The sequence below is a fragment of the Cydia fagiglandana genome, chromosome 17 (assembly GCF_963556715.1).
Source record: "Cydia fagiglandana chromosome 17, ilCydFagi1.1, whole genome shotgun sequence".
Lineage (NCBI taxonomy): Eukaryota > Metazoa > Arthropoda > Insecta > Lepidoptera > Tortricidae > Cydia > Cydia fagiglandana.
The window spans coordinates 10,306,727-10,313,916 of NC_085948.1; positions in this window are offsets into that span (position 1 = coordinate 10,306,727).

Below are 7,190 nucleotides of genomic sequence, written 5' to 3' on the forward strand. Positions count from 1 at the left end.
CCCGCGACATACATTCATGTTGTATCTGTGGGTGTAAGTATGAATGTAAGTAATTAAGGAAAACTATTATACAGTCTGACAAAAAAGAGTAGAAATTAAAAAGTGGCAATACTGTAGTGTCGTCCCGTTTTCTAATATACAATTATACATTGATTTGAAAGGGACGACACTTCAGTATTGCCACTTTTTAATTTCTACTCTTTTTGCCAACAACAACAACAGACTATAAGTATAGCGGTCAAGTAAATCTTGTCAAAAGAAAAAGGCGGCAAATTTAAAAATGTAGGCGCCAAGGGTTATCGTCCCAAAGAAAAACTGAATTTCGCGCCTTTTACTAGTGACAAGATTTGCTTGACCAACTATAGGTAAATATGTAAATATATTTGTCTAGTTCTTGTCACGGGTCACAGACAAGACATCCTGCAGACTGAGCATAGTAGCGCTACCCCCTCTCATAGGTACAATGAGATACACACATTTAATTTATGTTAATGAACTTGGTTTCTAGTGAGAGTTCTAATGTGTCAATACTGAAGTGTCGTCCCTTTCAAATCAATGTATAATTGTATATTAGAAAACGGGACGACACTACAGTATTGCCACTTTTTAATTTCTACTCTTTTTTGTCAGACTGTATAATAGTTTTCCTTAATTACTTACATTCATACTTACACCCACAGATACAACATGAATGTATGTCGCGGGTACTGTTCTGTTTATGTGGGTATTAATATCATTGCAGTGTAAAATTTGTCAACTACCCTCAATTAGTGTTTTAACCGAATCATCATTCACTCCTCCGTTACGATCGTGTATGGTGTTCGTACATTCTCAAAAATGAAGCGTGGAAAAAGATTATCCGTTTCTTTAGAGGAACAAAAGTGTGTTTTCTTACAACACAGTGAACAATTCCGTGATGTGACTAGTTTGCCAAGTTCTGGAAGTGATGTTTACAAGACAATAAGTCGTAAGTTAAGTGCTCAAATATCACCTAAGGCTTTGTACCTTTCCGCTAAAAGAAATTTCAATTTATTTTTTAGTGAGATGGACATTAATAAAAATATTAATCATGAACTATCTATCGGTAAAAGTAACGGTTGTTCCGAAGATTCTTCAAGTGTGGATAGCAATAGTGGTGAGTCAACACTTTCTGATAGTAACAGTGATTGTGATGACAATATAGTAGAATTTGAAATGGAACTATGCGAATGGGAAAAGATCAAACCGCAGCTACATAATGACATCAAAGACAGTTCTGGTCGCCGCAGTTTAAAAAAGAGATTGCCGTCAGGAGTTTGGAGCGACTGTATAAGAAAACAAATTTGGGAAAAAACTAAAAATAGGTGCACATGGGTATTCAAAAATAATTATACTAATGGTGACAGTGTAAAAATAAATGGTTACTGTCAAGAATGCAGTGGTAAAATTTTTATCTACACCGATAATCGTGATAGTAATTCGATTTCTGTAAAGTGTATTCTGCAAAATGTAGATTCAGAATTGATCCACAAGAAAAAAGTTAGAATAACAAAACGCACTAAAGAAAAACTTGCTGCTAGCTTGGAAAATGAATATCCAATAGTATTTCGAAACAAATTAATGAATAGTGTCCTTGGTGATGATGATACACAGGAACCGCCTTTCATTCCTACACTTAAAACTCTTCAAAATATAAGGAGCCGGACTAATACTTCCACATATTATCACAGAGTTGTGACGATGGCGTTATGGATAATGAGTTTTACGCCACCATTTGATACTGTAATTCGGAATGTTTCCCTCAACCCCTTCTTTGTCTATTATTGGACGAAGTTGCAGCGAACATTTTATGAAACATTTTCACATACAAATTATACTTCACTGAGCCTAGACGCAACTGGATCATTATTTAAAAAAATACGGCCTCCAATCGACCCGAAACGCTGTTACCAGTCAAAACATCTGTTCTTATACGTTGTACTTCTTAAAATTAAAAACACGTCTATACCAATCGCTCAGATGATTTCAGCTACTCAAACACTAGACAACATATATTTATGGCTAAAAACATGGATACAATCTATGCCAAAACCTAAGGAAGTGATTACCGATGACTCCAGCGCTTTGATCGGTGCTTGTGTTAAAGTGTTCACTACCTTTAATACGACAAAAGCTTACATAAATCACTGTTTTTCACTTTTAGAAGGGCTAACGAAAGTTAGTCCAAAGTGTATAATGCGCCTTGATTCGTCACATTTTATAAAAACTTTATACAGACTTAAATGTTTCAAAAATGTTGACATGCGTGTGAAGAAATTTTACATACGGCAATTGTTAAAGCTTAAAACGTGTAATATTTATGCGACGTCGAAAGAAATCATACTAAATGTTATAATAGTTGCAGTTAACAGATTTGATCGATGTACAAAAAATGGCCAGATAACGAGATGTGAAATAGCTAAAGAAAAGTTGCTTGGCACAACTGAAGAAATTGAAAACATTCTTGAAGAAATGGAACAACCAGAAGAAGTAATAGAATCAGACAACGAGGGTTCGATATTTGAAGAAAATGATGACGAATTACTTCTTCAGAACACAGTTATTGCCGATTTCGAACATATTATAAACAGAGAAAAAGTGCACAGTGATCTGTGTGAAGACACTAATTTTGAAAATGTTTATTTTTTTCCTATATTTATAGAAAGCTTTAAGAAACTTATATATAGACTGCCCCTTTGGACTAATCTAATGTTGCCTTTTTTCAAGGAATCGACTGACAATGCTAGTAGCAGCAACGTTGAAAGTTATTTTAAAAACATTAAACAGCTACTACTCAATTCAAGAAGCGGTCTTTTGCGTGTGGATAGATTTATTATGGTTCATACTGATTATTTATCTGGAGAATTAAAGGCCGCGAAATGCTCTTATCCTGATATTTTTCAGACAGCAAATGGTTCCCTTGATTGTACTAATGATTCACAAGAAAAATCACAGAAAAGCTTTGATGAAACTGATAAATCTTTCGGGGATAATTCTATATTCATAGCTAAACCAAAAAACGAAGAAAACTGGCGAAACAAAAACAATACTAATAAATCGAAACCTTTAATCGAAACAATTAAACCAAAGAGTAATAGAAAGTATGTACATTTGATTCCAAACGGAAATATTAGTAGATCAGGAATGAAAGATATAATTTTGCAAAATACATGCGCGTTTGATGCTGTTCTACAAGCATTTGCCGTACTTTATAAAGAGAATAATGTTTTTGCTCAACATGTCGACCGTATAAAATCGACTTTTTCTATGTTGGTTAAAGCAGTATCTCTGAATGACTTGGATGTTGATGTATTACGATTAAGGTCAGATATTCTTATAAATTTTTGTGACAAAATTTCTTACCAGGGTAATCTCAAAATTTATGATTGTCAGTGTAATGTGACCAAGATTTTTGAGTCGATTCTCTTTAGTGAATATTGTAGTGCAAGAATTTTAAAAACATGCAATACTTGTGACAAGAGAACAGAAAGAATGTTACCAATTTTACCGTTGAATATCCTATACTTGGAGGAGAGTCTTGCTGGCTTAGAATCATCAGCAAACTCTATGTTGAGCAATGAATATACAAAGTGTAATAACGAACAATGTTTTGGCACAGTTGCGATGACCTATAATTTATCGGATCATATTATATTTGAAGTCGTTAATACAGTGACTATAAAAGAACTGCCAAAAACATTAGTTCTGCAAAGCAACAGACGATACGACCTAGCGTCAATTATTGAATTTGTACCTCCAACAGTTGCAACAGGACTTGGTCATTTTACAGCTCATTGTAAAACGGGACCTTACTGGTACTGCTATGATGATCTCAAGACAAAGGTACATAAAACAAATTTTGGTAAACCATTTCAATCAAACATACTTATTTACATCAAGAGTTAATTTTATTAAAAATGCAAAAAGTCAATCAATGTTTATATATGTTTAGATGATGATATTTTGTCAATAAGATAACTTAAAAATAGTTTTCAATCGATTTGTTTATTATGTTTCCTTGTATAACATATTTTACGTTAAACAATTAAAAATGATATAAAAATATGGTTTTATGAATTGTAACTCCTATAAGTACCTAGCAATAAAAATAAAAGTACTTAATCTTCGTTTTAACGTTATCAAGATACTTCAATAATGTCATGTAAAAAACACGAAGGTACGACTAAAAATAAGTACGTACGTTTATGATCAATGCAACTACACCCCCATTGCTGGTTGCCAAGAAAAAAATTGAACTCTCACCAGAAACCAAGTTCATAACATAAATAAAATGTGTGTATCTCATTATACCTAAATAAAAACACAAAGTTTCGTACGTTTGATGGCTCCTCTACACGATGGGCCAACGCCAGCCACTCCAAGGGACGCAGCCATGCAGTAGAATGAGATAGCAATATCACTTGCTCCCTCTAACGCATAAATGCGTCCCTTGGAGTGGCCGGCGTTGGCCCATCGTGTAGAGGAGCTATGAGAAGTCGGCTGGAGGCGCTTGCGTCCTGGCGACAATTAGTTAATTTAACTAGCCATGGCTAACTCGATCAACATTAAAAACTGCAGTACAATTTTTTTTAGGCGTCTTTTTTGCTAAAAAGTAAGTATTTACGTGAATTTTCTTTAATTAAATTTTGGGGTTGCTGGGGAGATGCTCTACAGCAAGTCCGAATTGAGTTAATTGTACTCTCGATCTATTGAGGTACAAATTTTTCTAAGTATGTACTAATTCAGTACATATTGTGTACATCAGCATTACGTTTCAATAAATCACAAAACAGACAGTGGGGTTTCCACGGAGCATGACGTAATCTAGAACAAATTCGGGATCCGGCACTGATCCGATACCAATCCGGCACAGATCCGGTACCAATCCGGCACGGATCCGGCACCAGTCCGGGACGGATCCGGCACGAATCCAGCATGGATCCGGAACTCATCCGGCACAAATCAGGTATGCATCCGGCACGGTTCCAGTATCCGGCACGGACCCAAATCCAGAAACGGAAAACACTTAACCCCGCTATATAATACTGACGTATTGATAAGTGATATATTGAAAATATGGTAAAAGTTGTAACCAAATAAGCGGTACATACATAGACTAAAAGAATTCGATCTACATCTGTAAATAATCATAAACGTATCCGAACTATTCAAAATAAAACGGTGTTCCAAAGGTTTCACGCTACCCGCGATGTAACGAATGCTTTAATTATATTATGGATAGGCATTACAGCAAACACTAAAAAAAAACCTAACTGTTGGTCTTGAAGAGAAAACTTGCAGTATAATTGCTCTCGAGTGAACGAATAGGCCGAAATGGGTTTACCCAATTATTTTGTTCTTGATAAAATTAACGGTGTCTTTGTTTCTAAGCGCCCGTTAAACATAAACTTCCTAACATAGGAAATATGAAATGATAATTAATTTCAACTAAACAACAACCAATATAAGTGTTACTAATATATGTATAGGTATATAATCATAATAATTTTACACCACTGTTACTATTGTAACAAATTAATTGGGTAATTAAGATTTAACTCAATCAGTTCTAATATTAATATCAGAAATACCATAGTGACTTGTAGGTACTTACCACTTCTGATGTATAATAAAAATTCCTTCTTTCATAACAGCAATATATTTCTTGATCACAATATTCCGTTACAGTTCAATCTCCAATCCTCTCACTTCACAATCGTCCTCCCTTCACCTCTGCCCGTAACCGAATGCCCGTTAACCGCCATGCCAGTCGTCTTTTATTCTTTCTTCCAACTACCTTCTATTTACAAAGGTCAACTATCAATCACGTTACTTTTAAATTTATTAAATTATAGATTACCAATGATTATTCAACTCTTTATTTCATTAAATCTGTTTCTAATAATTAGTAATTTTAATGAATCTTACATTTGTATGCAAAGTTGAACTAGAGCCTCGTCATTCAACTGTAAGAATAAAGTCCGTATTCAATAGGTTCTACCATGTGAATTAAATATTAGCGGTATTTCTGTCAACGGCAGTCCTGTTTAGGGACTAGGTATAATTATATATTATTGAAGTGTGGAAACCATATTATGATTTTAATTCATAATGTCTTAACGTAACTGCCACTGGGCTGGGACGCGACACAGAGCACAATACATTTTCACTAATCATTAGTCATAAATATTAGGTAAATGATTTTGTATAAGTTCTTCATTAATCCGAGCCCAGGCTTGGCTGGCCTAGCCCAGGCTGGGTTCGTTGGTTCGCTACGAACTCTGGTTTGAAAGTAGGATGTACCTAGATAGACATTATGATGTCTCTTAATTCCAAATTAATCCCTTAATTCGATCATAATTACCCGAACTTACCATATTGGATATAAGATGAGTAGGTACACTTTGCACTACAGTTGGTAAATTGTGTTGGCCAAGTTTGTGATCTGAATATCAAATTATTATGTTTCGGGATTCCATTTCCGGGAAGATCCGTCTTGAAACGAAAATCCTGATCTGACATTCAGTTAATCTTTACTGAGAACAAAGATTTTCAACCCTTCGGTAATCCAGATGTAAAAGAATAAAGAGTTTTAACTCAAAAATATCTGAGCAACCGAGCGGTGCTTACACTGACACAGTAAAATTTTATTGTTAAAAAAAACAGCTCGCTTGATTATCTAATTTAGCGGCTAGAACTTAAAACATGTGTTTAAAAGTAAACAAAACTAGGCTCTTATAAAAAACCGCCAGCATAAAACTTTTGCTTTTTATGATTAACACTCTCAAAACATATCTTGCTCATCTCCAGCAATAAAGCGGCTTTTTGTTTTTATTATTAACACAAACATAAAGGTCCAAATTGAACTTTCAGGTAATAATGCGGCGTTGCCGCTGAAAACGTCTTCTACCGGTTACGTTTATCTCGCAATTATGGTAATGTAAGCGAAACAACGTACTCGTAACGCTCCCGCACCTTTTGGAGCGAGTTCGAACTGCCACTGTGCTGGGGCCAAATTCGACATGTACAACTCGGCTGCCCTAAGCAGAAAACAAGTAACCCAGTTTTGGCAAATTTTTGAGGAGAGCAAAAAAACGTAATTTGTCTGTTTTGTTAGGTATTTGGTCTAAAATGTAACATTTTTTTATACCATTATGTTAAGGGCGATAAAA